Source organism: Odocoileus virginianus, chromosome 16 (genome assembly GCF_023699985.2).
Source record: "Odocoileus virginianus isolate 20LAN1187 ecotype Illinois chromosome 16, Ovbor_1.2, whole genome shotgun sequence".
In the NCBI taxonomy this organism is placed as follows: domain Eukaryota; kingdom Metazoa; phylum Chordata; class Mammalia; order Artiodactyla; family Cervidae; genus Odocoileus; species Odocoileus virginianus.
Genome location: NC_069689.1, coordinates 43,349,799 through 43,363,847, shown reverse-complemented (window position 1 = coordinate 43,363,847; position 14,049 = coordinate 43,349,799). Strand labels below are relative to the sequence as shown.

General features: G+C 41.5%; 1 protein-coding gene across 5 annotated transcripts in view; it reads right to left on the bottom strand.

The window, feature by feature from the left end:
• LINS1 (lines homolog 1) overlaps positions 1-14,049 on the bottom strand; it is a 30,749-nt gene that overhangs the window by 8,494 nt on the left and 8,206 nt on the right. Inside the window, exon 1 of one of the 5 annotated variants that reach the window (XM_020897278.2) lies at positions 10,217-13,017. The exons of 3 other annotated variants lie outside the window; for them this stretch is intronic. The gene's annotated coding sequence lies outside the window, so the exon portion shown is untranslated. Of the gene's footprint in view, positions 1-60; positions 8,230-10,216; positions 13,018-14,049 lie in introns of those variants that run through there. One more of the 5 variants, XM_070478137.1, reaches the window with a different exon arrangement.

Genomic DNA, 14,049 nt, shown 5'->3' with positions numbered 1-14,049 from the left:
GTGACCAAGAGAGATTGCTGAATAGCCTTTCAATGGAATAACGGGGCCTCTGGGAATTACCTGATCCGATGGGGCTTGGTCTTTCCACTGCCTTTGAGCTGTTTTGTTGTTGTTGCTTAGTTGCTAAGTCATGTCAGACTCTTCTGTGACCCCATGGACTGCAGCCCACCAGACTCCTCTGTCCATGGGATCTTCCGGGCAAGAATATTGGAGTGGGTTGCCATTTCCTTCTCCAGGGGCTCTTGCCAACCCTGGGATCCAATCTGTGTCTCCTGCATTGGCAGGCATATTCTTTACACTATTTTACACCTTCATAAATTGTAGGTAACTAATAGCAATGCAAATAATTCTTGTTTATGGACATACCCATAATTGTCTGGTGAAAGGGCAGCCCTCCCTGTAGTGGGAAAATCCAGTTTTACTTCCATCAGTAAACTCATTTCAATATTGCTTCTCTATATAAATTCACAGTTCATCGGCTTTTAAAATGGTTGTGACATTTGGCTAGTTCTTTAATTAGTTAAATAAATTCGCTCCACATTGATTTAACACGGGTCATGATGGTGTCCTTTTAAAATGCATCCTTTAACAAAATCCATGGAATTCTCTCCTTTAGCCTGGCTCACTGACAAACGCATATCTGTCACCCCTTCCCTCCCCACGGGAAGCGGTCTCGGAGGGAGCGCTGTCACTTTACTGGGTCCCACTTTGACTAGGGGCCGCTGGCCTGCCCCTGGTCTTCCGCCCTCCCTCTGCAGTGGGTTCTTCCTCTCACTTTGTTTAGAAGGACTTCCAGCCCTATAAGGCAAAGCTGCCCTGTTCCAGTCCTTTAGTGCAGAAATATTAAGAATCCTATAGATTTTAAAGTTATAAATGAAACTTCTGTGGTGCGTATCTCACACAATTTATAAACGTAACTATAGTAATAGCAGTAACCCTGTTCCGTCCGGCAACGTTAAAACTGACCTGAGCCTTGTGCTCCCAGAAAGCAGTCATGGTTAAGAAGCACTATACCTTCTGTGTTCCAAGGAAGGGCTGACCACAGGTGATAGGACCCACCTCCACCCTTCCTTACTGACTTCCTAGTTTTATAAACTCCACATTTTCTCCTTCTTTGAGAGGCTCCCCATTAATAAACATTCTCCCTGTTGCATCAGCTTGAATAAAATCACCTCATTAATTGTCTGGTATATTTTGTCTGTCACACAGCAGAAATTAGTTTTCACATTCTCCTTCAAAGATGAATTCCATTGTGCTTATTTTTAGTTTAGTTACAACATTTCTTCCCAACAAAACTATTGAGATTTTTATGTATAAAATATTCTATGATAATATTTCTATACATCCTAAGTTCTTAAATGTTACCACAAAGGAGAATAAAACTGCTATTTCAACTATTTTCAACCTAATGTGAATGCCAATAAATAGGTAAACAAACAAACACTTCAAGGGGTTAGGGGTGGAGAGGAGAACAGGCTGTTTTCTATCACGGTGGGATTGAGGATCTTGGTAAGAGTGGTTATGAAAAATCAGATTGAAAAACTATAAACTTGAAGATACACAGAGTCAAAATATGCTTTACAGACAGAAGAAATCACAACAGCATAAACTAGGGGTCACAAACGGCAGGCAGATAATGAATGAATGAAGATAATAGGTGCTAGGCCATTTCTACTCTATCATAAACCTTTCCTAATTTCAGTTCCTTTTAAGATACTAATACTGGCCAAACAAAATTGCACTGAAACAAATGTTTATGGTAGCCCACTGAGAATTGAGAACTGCAGCTGTTTTCAAGCAATTATACCACTAAGGGTAAGTTCCAATCCTGAAAAAACAAGCTACATTAACCAGCCACACTTTTTTTCTGGAATGGTTGCTACAAGATGGGGACATCTCAAGCTGCATTACCATACTGGTCTGGAGAAAGGCACACCCCTCAAACACCAGGTTCTTAAGAGATTCCAACAAAGCAAAGTGTCTGGGAAAAGACGCTTAGAGTACTGACAAGCTGTGGATCCAGTTATCCTGGATAAATGAGAGAGATCTGCCTAGCCTGGAAAGGACACAAATGTTAGGAGGGACCTAATTAGGACAAGTGAATGAGTGGTGCTCTTTGGAGTTTTTTTTTCAGAAAACACCTCCTGGCAGAGGAGTGTGAACTCCCACATTAGGGGGCTAAGGGTGTCCCCATTACAAGCACAAAATTTGCTTAAACTCTCTCTTGTATTGTTTAAGGGATATAAACTATTTGAATTTTGCAGTCAAACCTTAATAGTACCACGTTAGTCTTAATATAAAAAAGACAGTCCCCACCATTTTCAAATAAAAAAGATGGTCCCACCCATCCTCACACAAAATCAATGATTTAGGGATAATGGTTGCTAAAGTTTATTGAGTGCCCACTATGTATCAGAAACTGTTTCAAGTGAGTGATAGCTTCACAACAGCTGTTAGAGGTGTTAAGTACTACACCCATTTTACAGTAAGGAAACTAAGGCACAAAGAGCTCAAATTATGGAGCCAGTTAAGTGGCAGAATCAGTATTTGAACTCAAAAAGTCTAATATCAGAGCCAGTTACCCCTTCTCAAATTTCCTCTGATGCTCCAAAAGCTTCAGGATAATGGTTGAATAGAAGCTCTCTAATAAACTTCCTAAGTAAAAGGAGTAACTCCCACAGCCTAATCTTTAATGGTTTCTATATGTACTCCTGTAATACTGTAAAAGAGAATACTGATCCCCAGAACCACTTCTACATGTTGCACTTCCCAGTGTAAACTACAATTAATTTTTTCAAAAAATGGCAACCAAAGGTTGAAACATTAATTAGGACTCCCATTTGATTGACTTCTACATTAAATTACTTTTAGTAGCTACATCAAACCTCGGGTGAAAAGCCTATCTACTGATCATACTTTGACATCAGCTCATGAACAGTTTAAAGGCAGTACAAATATGTGACTAAGACAGTGATTTAACTTCATTTAAAATAATTTCAACCATTCACAACAATTAACTCAAGATGGATCATGGGCTTAATACTTAAAATTAACCTTTTAGAAAAAAAAGAAAATCTTCGGGATCCAAAGCTAGGCAAAGAGCTCTCAGACTTGGCTCCCAAAGTAAAAAATGATAAATTGGACCTCAACAAAATAAAAAACTTTTGCTCTGTGGAAGACCCTACTTAAAGTGAAAAAGATAAGCAGAGACTGAGAGAAAATATTTGCTAACCACATATCCAACAATGCACTAGGATCTAGAACACATAAAGAACTCTCAAAATTCAACATTACACTAAAAGATGTTCAACCACAGTAGCCATTAGGGAAATGTAAATTAAAACCACAGTAAATACCACTATCACGATGACTAAAATAAATAAGCGACACCAAATTCTGGCCAGCGCACAGAGAAAGTAGACTGCTTTACATTGTATTAGGAATGTAGAATGGTACAGTCACTGGAAGACAGTTTGGCAGTTTCTTTAAAAACTAAACATACTTTTAGAATACATAATTCCAGCAATTGCGCTCCTTGGTGTTTACCCAGAGGAACTGAAAACTTACAACCAGACAAAACCCTACACATGCGTAATCACTAAACGCTGAAAGCAATCAAGGTATCCCTAACTAGGTAAATGAATACCTGTAACTGTGGTATATCCACTCAAAGGAATACTATTCATGCTAAAAAGAGTTAGCAAGCCATGAAAAACATGGAGGAAACTTAAAAAGCATATGACTATGTGAGAGAAACCGATCTGAACAGGCTACATGGGTGTATGATTCCAATTACACGTGTGTGCTTAGTCGCTCAGTCGTGTCCAACTCTTTGCAACCAATGGACTGTAGCCACCAGGCTCCTCTGTCAAATTCTCCAGACAAGAATACGGGTGTGGGTTGCCACGCCCTCCTCCAGGGGATCTTCCCAACTGAGGAGAAACCAAGTCTTCTGCCTCGCAGGCAGATTCTTTACCAGCTGAGTCACCAGGGAAGCTCCAATCACATGACACCCTGGAAAAGGCAAGACTATGCAGACAGTGAAAAGATCAGTTGCCAGAAGTTGAGGGACGAGGGAAGGAATGAATACGTGCAGCACGGGACCTTAAGGGCAGTGAAACAACTCTGACTGACACTATAATGATGGGTACACGTGACTATGCATTCGTCTAAACCCAGAGGAGGCACAACACTGAACAGAAACCCCATTGTGAACTATGGATTTGGGTGATTACGACGCATCAATGTTGGTTTATCAGCTGTAACGTAGGTACCACTCTGGTATCCCATCTGGGGATGATGATGAGGGAGACTATATATGTGTACAGGCAGAAGATATACGGGAAATCCCTGTACCTTTCTCCCAACCTTCTGTGAACCTAAAACTGTTCTAAAAAATATACAGTCTTTAAAACAAAACAACAACTAAGTATGCAACTACCATATGATCCAGTAATTACACACTTGGGCACTTATTCCAGCAAAATAAAGACCTATATTCATACAAATACCTGTATGTGAAAGTTCAGGGTAGGTTTATTCACAGCATAAAACCAGAGACAATCCAGATGCCTTTCCTTTCAATGGATGAACAGTTAACTATGAATGATGAATAGTTAACTATGAATGGATGAATAAATAACTATGGTATATCCATACTACTCAGTTATAAGAAGGAAAGAACTATAGACACATGCAATGATTTGGATGACCCTTAAGGGGATCATGCTGAGAGGAAAAAGCCTATGTCAAAAGGCTGCATACTGTACGGTTCAATCTTGAAACACCTAAAACTAGAGCACTGGAGAGATCAGTGGTTGCCAGAGGTCAGGGAGGGTCGTTTCTACTTGGTGAGCAGAGTTATAAAGGCCCTATGATGACAGAGCTGATGGGGAACATGCTAACCTACATATATGACAAACCTGCACTGACTAAATATACACACAGAAATGAACACAGGTAAAAGGAGAGCCCGAGCAGCAGTGCACTGCACTTCTATCAATGTCAATCCTGGTTGTGGTATGGTACTAGTTTTGCAAGACACCACCATTGGAGGGTACACAGGATCTCTCTTCATTATTTCTTACTTCAAGTGAATTTACAAAGAGCTCAGATTGAAGCTAAATTAAAAAAATAACTTGTCTATAGACATCAGCCTTCTGATCCTTAGCAACAATATGCATAGGACTTCATTAATATCAAGGAATTCATTAATATCAATACTAAAATATAAACATAAACATATTAGGGCTTCCCTGGTGGCTCAAATAGTAAAGAATCCGCCTGCAATGCAGGAGACCTGGTTTTGATCCCTGGGAAGATCCCTGGGAGAAGGGAATGGCTACTCACTCCAGTATTCTTGTCTGGAGAATTCCATGGACAGAGGAGACTGACGGGTTACAGTCCATGGGTCTCAAAGAGTCAAACAAGACTAAGCAACTAACACTTTGGGTTTTCCAGGTGGCACTAGTGGTGAAGAACCTGCCCGGCAATGCAAGAGACAACCCAATGGTCTGATCACTCACATAGAGCCAGACATCCTGGAGTCTGAAGTCAAGTGGGCTTAGGAAGCAAAACTATGAACAAAAACAGTGGAGATGATGGAATTCCAGCTGAGCTATTTCAAATCCTAAAAGATGATGCTGTGAAAGTGCTGCACTCAATATGCCAGCAAATTTGGAAAACTCAGCAGTGGCCACAGGACTGGGAAAGGTCAGTTTTTATTCCAATCCCAAAGAAAGGCAATGCCAAAGAATGTTCAAACTACTGCACAACTGCATTCATTTCACATGCTAGCAAAGTAATGCTCAGAATTCTCCAAGCTAGGCTTCAACAGTATGTGAACGGAGAACTTCTAGATGTTCAAGCTGGATTTAGAAAAGGCAGAGGAACCAGAAGTCAAATTGCCAACATCCACTGAATCACAGAAAAAGCAACAGAATTCCAGAAAAACATCTACTTCTGCTTCATTGACTATGCTAAAGCCTTTGACTGTGGGGATCACCACAAACTGTGGAAAATTCTTCAAGAGATGGGAATACCAGACCACCTTATCTGCCTCCTGAGAAATCTGTGTACAGGTCAAGAAGCAATAGTTAGAACTGAACATGGAACAATAGATTGGTTCAAACTTGGGAAGAGTACATCAAGGCTGTATATTGTCACCCTGTTTATTTAACTTATATGCAGAATACATCATGAGAAATGCTAAGCTGGATGAAGCACAAGCTGGAATCAGATTGCTGGGAGAAATATCAATAACCTCAGATATGCAGATGACACCACCCTTACAGCAGAAAGCGAAGAAGAACTAAAGAGCCTTTTGATGAAACTGAAAGAGGAGAGTGAAAAAGCTGGCTTAAAACTCAACATTCAAAAAACTAAGATCATGGCATCCAATTGCATCAGTTCATGGGAAATAAATGGGGAAACAATGAAAATGGTGAGGCTTTATTTTCTTGGGCTCCAAAATCAATGCAGATGGTGACTGCAGCCATGAAATTAAAAGATGCTTGCTCCTTGGAAGAAAAGCTATGACAAACTTGGACACAGTATTAAAAAGCAGAGACATTATTTTGCTAACAAAGGTCTACAGTCAAAGTTATGGTTTTTCCAGTAGTCATAAATGGATATAAGAGTTGGACCATAAAGAAGGTTGAGCTTTGAAGAATTGATGCTTTTGAACTGTGGTGTTGGAGAACATTCTTGAGAGTCCCTTGGACTGAAAGGAGATCAAACCAGTCAATCCTAAAGGAAATCAATCATGAATATTCATTGTAAAGACTGATGTTGAAGCTGAAGCTCCAATACTGTGGCCATCTGATACAAAGAGCTGACTCATTAGAAAAGACCCTGATGCTGATGCTAAGATGGAAGGTGGGAGGAAATGGGGACAACAGAGGACCAGATGGTTGGATGGTATCACCAACCCAATGGATGTGAGTATGAGCAAGCCCTGGGAACTGACGATGGACAGGGAAGCCTGGCGTGCCACAGTCTATGGGTTCCCAAAGAGTTGGGTATGACCGAGACTGAACAACAGTGAGAGAGATGCAAGAAACACGGGTTTGATCGCAGAGTCAGACAGGACTCAAGCAACTTAGCACGCATGCATGTAAACATATTAGAACTCCGATCTTAAATATTTCTGGATTGAAAACTGAGGATGGTCATTTAAAAATATTTCTTAAAAAAATTCCTAAGAAATAGCACCTTTAAGAGGGGAAGGCAATGGCAACCCACTCCAGTACTCTTGCCTGGAAAGTCCCATGGATGGGGGAGCCTGGTAGACTGCAGTCCATGAGGTTGCTAAGAGTCGGACACGACTGAGCGGCTTCACTTTCACTTTTCACTTTCATGCATTGGAGAAGGAAATGGCAACCCACTCCAATGTTCTTGCCTGGAGAATTCCAGGGATGGGGGAGCCTGGCGGGCTGCCGTCTATGGGGTCGCACAGAGTCAGACACGACTGAAATGACTTAGCAGCAGCAGCACCTTTAAGTGCAGTCTATTTACTATAAAACATTCTCCCACAACTTAATTTTAAAATTGTCAAAAAAGAAGCTGTTAGTAATTTACACCTTGTCTTGTAATAAAAAAAAAAAGATGACCACTTCTTTTAGAAAGTTTTTATATATAACCTCTACATTAAATTCGGAATACAGGAAAATAACGACTTTCATGATCAATATATAAAGTAAAAAAAAACCCACGCTTTTCTATGAGAAGCTAATAGTTTCCTAAGTGACTGGAATCTCTCAATATGGGGCAACAATATGCCTAATGCAACAATAGGTTCAAATCTGACCAAAGGCTGACAGTTACTTTCTCTCTCTCTCAATTTACATGATGCTGTGATTCTTAAAGTAGAAGCTGAGGCACTCTAAACAAAGGCTGCTTCTGAGATTCCAGTCCCTTCCCCCAACTAATACAGCATTTACTTTGTCCAAAAAAATACAATGGGTCTGGGTCTGGTTAGACTCTACCGGAAGCTGGGAGGGGGAGGAGACCGTGGGTGGCAGTGCCAAGGTTTGGAAAGGCTGAAAAGGTGGCGAAAGCACTGACGGCCCAGAACAGGAAAGGACAGAGGTTCCCATCGTCCATGTCCACCGCCAGGGCCATCGCCCCTGGTCAACTCTGATTTCAAGAGCACTTCCCAACCCCAGAGACAGAGAGAGAGGGAAGGGCATGTCCCAACACTGTGTCCTGTGCGAGGCACCTTCCCTTCGCCCTACTTACCCCTTCTCCACACCCATACATGCTGCAGGAGACCTGGGCTGGGGGTGGGTGGGGACAGGCTGTTCTTTCCAGGCTCAGGAACTGTTCCTTCTACCTACCTGCAGGCCGAGAGAACGTACTGACAGTTACCAGGCCCCAGGGAATGCCGTCCCTTGCTCATTTCCTTAGAAAAAGTTTTGGCGGCCTCAGAAGCACTTGCAAGGCACATAAGAGCAGACTGCATGCCCAGGGAGTTTCAGATACAGTAGTTCTGGGATGGGGCCCCCAAAGTTTTATTTCCAACAAGCTTCCAGGTTACTGCTAAAATGCTAAGAACACTTAGACCTTGTCTCATGTTTGTAAATCGACCTCCTATTAAATTCTTGTTGGCAGAACTCTGATACAGGTCAGGTAATATTTTTCTTTTTTTTTTAGCATAAAGAAAAAGCCTGATAATTAACTTATAAAGACTTAAAATATATGATTAAGGCAATACTTAAGTGTTTTCTCCCAAAGTGCTATATTGGTAAGAGCCTTGAATCTGGGGTCTACAGTCACACGTCTCCACATCGTTGCCACAGGGCAAGCTACCACCTAAGCCTCATTCTCCTTCCATGTTCAAGGACATGACGACATTGGAAGGGTTACGTTAAATGTGGCTGTCTCCACAGTAACCCCCAGGGCACGTCTGTCAGTGTTTCCCGCGCCCCAGCCGGCCCTGTTAGACAAGACAACACAGGGCGGACGGACTCCAGAGCCTGTCCCCCAATTCCTTTCTGTTACATCCTTTGCACTTGTATTTATGGTGTAAAGTGGCTAAAAGAGAATGCACATGATGGGAGAAAAAACAATGCTCCTCTCCCATTTTTAAGGGGGTGGCAAGTTAAGAAAGGCACAAAAGAAAGGCACTGTTTAACAGATCCTTTTTTTTAAAATCAAGGTATAATTGACATATAACATTATATTAGTTTTAGGTGTACAACATGACACTCTCATCTATATATTGCAAAATGACCACCATGATATATCCAGTTAACATCCATCACCAACATTTCAAAAAAGTTTTGTGTGTGGTGAGAACTTTTAAGATATGCTCTCTTAGCAACTTTCAAAGGCAATAGTACTGACTATTAACCAAGGTGTACATTAGCAGTGAAAGGTTGTTGCTGAACGATTAGACGCGGGATTCTTGGCCTCCGGAGGAGACGAATTCAATCCGGGGCCAGAGACGAGGCTGGATCGCTCAGAGCTTTTGTGTAATAAAGTTTTATTAAAGTATAAAGGAGATAGGGAAAGCTTCTGACATAGGCATCAGAAGGAGGCAAAAGAATACCCGCCTCCTAGTCTTTAGCTGTCTGTTATATAGTCACTCACAGTCTGTTAATGAAAAGGATGTCATAAAATTTAGAATAACACCAGATAATTCATCTCTGGCCATGAAACGGTTGACTTGAATCTTGTAGAAGGGCAGAATACCAACAAATATTTTCATTTACATAGATTAGGGGAACAATACCTGAGTAAGTAAATTTAGGCCATTTGGCGGAACCAACTTGAAGATAGAGTCTGGGGTTCATTAACATAGCTTAAGATAACATTTCCATACGAAAAAGAAACGTATTGGTCAACTCAAGGTTTGAGAGTAGTTAGCTTCAGGTGAGACCAGGTGTCATGGCAACACAGCACTTTAAGAGAAACCTCTTTTAAATTTGTATAGAGAAGGAAAAACGTATCGCTGGTTTGTTTCTTCCTGCCGCTTAAGAGAGATAAAAATGTCTGGCACCTGCAGCTTCTTTTTTCCATTTGGAGACCCCTGGCCTTCCTGCCTGTTACCCTCTCAGCAGTCCACAACCATTTTGGCACCAGGGACTGGTTTCATGGAAGACAATTTTTCCAGACTGAGGGCTGTGGGGGGATGCTTTCGGAAGGATTCAAGTTCATTTACTGTGCACTTTATTTATTATTACATGGTATGTAATGAAATAATTACACAACCCACCATAATGTGGAATCAGCGGGAGACCTGAGCTTGGTTTCTTGCGACTGACAGTCCCACCTGGGGGTGATGGGAGACAGTGACGCCCGAAGGGTGCTGCTTATGTCCAGCCTACTCCATAATCTCGTCATGGTTGCCGTCATTGCAGAAAACACCGCTTCACAAAGAGAGGATGCTGGAAACAGAAGCAGGCTTTTTAGTGCTTCTGTGGCAATTTCAGGATATTCTGCCTTGAGTTTAATCCAGAACATATGGAGATCTGAAGTTGTCTCAAACATACTTTTAAGGCCACTTGTAATGTGTAATCTCAAGCAGTTAGTTGATCCTCTACTTGCACAAAGTCGATTCACCTGGCTTATTCACAAATGGGTCACGGATCCATTCCTTCCCAGTTCAGAGGTCTTTTGTGGTTGGGAAGTAATGCTGACTCTTTTGAAAGCTGACACAGGTGATCATGCACCAGCTGGGAGAAAGAAGACCCTGACTTAGTTTCTTTCAAAATCTCTGCTAATGTTTGAAATATGTCAAAAACCCCAATGTTTTTTCACTCATCGACCCATAATTCCAGTTTGGCTTTGAATGCAGCCACTTTTTCTGCCAACTTGAACACACTGGTCCTTTTCCCTATAGTGACCAGCTGAGTTCACTGAGCAGGTTGAATATGTCACACAAGTAAGCAAGGTTTGCAACCCATTCTGTGTCACTGAAATGTGTTGCCAGTGGTGACTGTTTTTCTAAAATAAATGTCTGGAGCAGCTCTCGGAACTCAAAAACTCTGGCCAGTCATCTAACTTTAGAAAACTGTGTATAAGAGAAGACATATAAGCTCTGTGTCCATCTCCTCACATGGCTATGTGAACAGACATGAGTTAAGGGCATGTACTTTAATGTGGTTAACAATTTTAATCACATCCTACAAAACATATTAAGCTCAGGTGGCATTTTTCGGCTAGCCAGCATTTCTCTACAGATGACACTGTGTGAAGACTCACAGTCAGAGGCGACCTCTTTGACCTGATTAGTGAAGCCAAACAGTCATCCAGTCATGGCAGTCACACCATCCGGGCACATACTGACACAAAATGACCAATTCAGTTTCCCCAATATGTAGTCATTTAATGACTGGAATAGTTCTGCAGCTGTGGTGTTGGCTGGCAACAAAAGTGCACATAACATTTTGTTATGCACACCCTCCTGAAAATACTGCATGAAGACAAGCTTTGTTGCCTTGTTGTCAATGCTGGTAGACTTGTCAACATGGATTACATGCCACGGCGACTCGTTAATGCTCCCTAATAATTGTGCCTCAGGATCCTCTGCTGTTTCATCAGTTCATCTAGTTACAGTGTTAGTCAAAAGAGGAACATGTGCCACCTCTTGAAGTGAAAGTGAAAAGTGAAGTCGCTCAGTTGTATCTGACTCTTTGCAACCCCGTGGACTGTAACCTACCAGGCTCCTCTGTCCATGGGATTCTCCAGGCAAGAATACTGGAGTGGGCTGCCATTTCCTTCTCCAGGGGATCTTCCCGACCCGGGGATCGAACCCGGGTCTCCCACATTGGAGGCAGACACTTTAACCTCTGAGCCACCAGGGAAGACTTTTTGAACTGAAGCCTCTCCTAAAAGTTCAGGACAATGTCCTTAAGCAGCGGGCAGGATCAGTTCTTCACCAACAGGAAAGGGCTTCATAGCTTTACTGACGCTGTCAGCCACTAAGAATGATGCTCTCAGTGCAGACACATTTGATGAAGTGGTGGCCTTGAATAATTGCTTCTGTTTTTTGTATTCCTGTCTTTTTTCTTTTGGAAAACTCCAAAGACTTGTCTTTTAATGCAGAGTGCTTGGTCTCCAAGTGGCAAAGCATTTTCCAGTCTCATGGCTTCATTGGATAGCCAGTGTCTCCACATATGATACAAAGTGAGCTTGGAGAATATGAAGCACCTGATGCAATGAACCCATAATTTAAGCGGAACTCAAGAGTTTCTTTTAAATGCAGCTTTCTTTTTGCTGACAGTCTTAGAGTTTTCTGCTGTCTCATCATTGAATCTTTCCCTCTTTTCAAACAAACTCTCCAGTGATGTTTGTTTTTCACTCATGTTGGCTAGGGTTAGCTTGTGGGCTTACCAAAACTGTGACTAAGACAAGTGTGTAGAATAGGAAAGAGGAGACAGACAGAAGTGGTAAATAAAATAACGGGCAGGCTATGCGCAGACTAAAATAAGTATCAGATTCTGACTAAAATCCTGCCACCAGATACAGCTGTACAGTTGAAGTATATCAGCTCACTTATCACTAGAAAGCCTACCACCAGATGTACCTTAATTGTCACTTGCCACTCACTGCTGGGTTTTGATGAGTCTGCAAGCAGTTGACTTATTATGGCTCTGTGCAGTCAAACCTCTCTGCTACTGATCATCTGTATTTGCAGCCCCTCCCCAGTTGGAGGCACCACTGCCTCAGCTCCACCTCAGATTGTCAGGCATAAGACTCTCATAAGCAGTGTGCAACCTAGATCCTTTGCACGCTCAATTCACAGTAGGGTTTGTTCTGTGAGAATCTAAAGCCACAGGTGATCTAACAGGAGGTGGAGATGAGTGGCAATGTGAGAAATGAGGAGTGGCTGCAAATACAGATGGAAGACAGAGGAAGCTTCCCTGCTCGCCTCTTGCAGTGCAGCCTGGTTCCTAACAGACCATGGACTGATGACAGTAATGGCTCCTGGCCCAGGCGTTGGGGACCTCTGCTGTACATTACAGCTCCACATCTTATTTATTTCATAACTGACTGTTTGTAACTTCAGATCCCCTTTACTCATTTGCCCTCCACCTCTACCCACCCCTCCCGTCTCCAACAAACACCAATCTGTTTTCTGCATCCATGAGCTTGGTGCTTTTATTTTCTTTATCCATTCATCCATCAACACACACTTAGTTTCTATAACCACACAGCAAAGGAATCAAGTAGTAAAATGCAAAGATAACCTACAAAATGGGAGAAAATATTTGAAAGCCACATATCTGATGAGAGGTTGATATCCAAAATGTATAACGAATTCACATAAATTCTATAGCAAAGAATCCTCCCAACTCAAAAAACAAAAAGCTGATTAAAAAATGGGCAGAGGATCTGAACGGACATTTTCCCAAAGACATACAGATGGCCAACTGGTAATGCTAAAAGATGCTCAACATCATTAGTCATCAGGGAAATGCAAGTCAAAACCACAGTGAGATATTACCTCATACCTATTAGATCGCCTGTTTATCAAAAAGACAAGAAATAACAAGCCTCGGTGAGGATGTGGAGAAAATGGAACCCTTGTGCACTGCTGGTAGGAATATAAGTGAGTGCAGTCTCTACAGAAACCAGTATGGAGGGCCTCAAAAAGACTAAAACTAAAACTATTACATGAAACAGCAGTTTCACTTCTGGCTATTTATCCAATGGAAATAAAAACACTAACTTGAAAAGATATATACTCTCCTATGTTCAGTGCAACATTATTCACAATAGCCAAGATATGGAAGCAACCTGAATGTCTATTAAACAGATGAATGGATAAAGAAAATGTGACTTATCTATAGATACAGGTATTATTGTTCAGTCATTAAAATAAAAAAAAAGATGAAATCTTGTCATTTGTGACAACATGTATGGACCTTGAGGGTAGTATGCTAAGTGAAATAAGTCAGATAAAGAGAAATACCATATGATCTCTTTAACATGTGGAATCTAAAAAAATAAAATAAATAAATAAATAAATAAAATTTCCCGGTGGTGCTAGTGGTAAAGAATCCTCCTGCCAATGCAGGAAATCAAGAAAAGTGGGTTGGATCC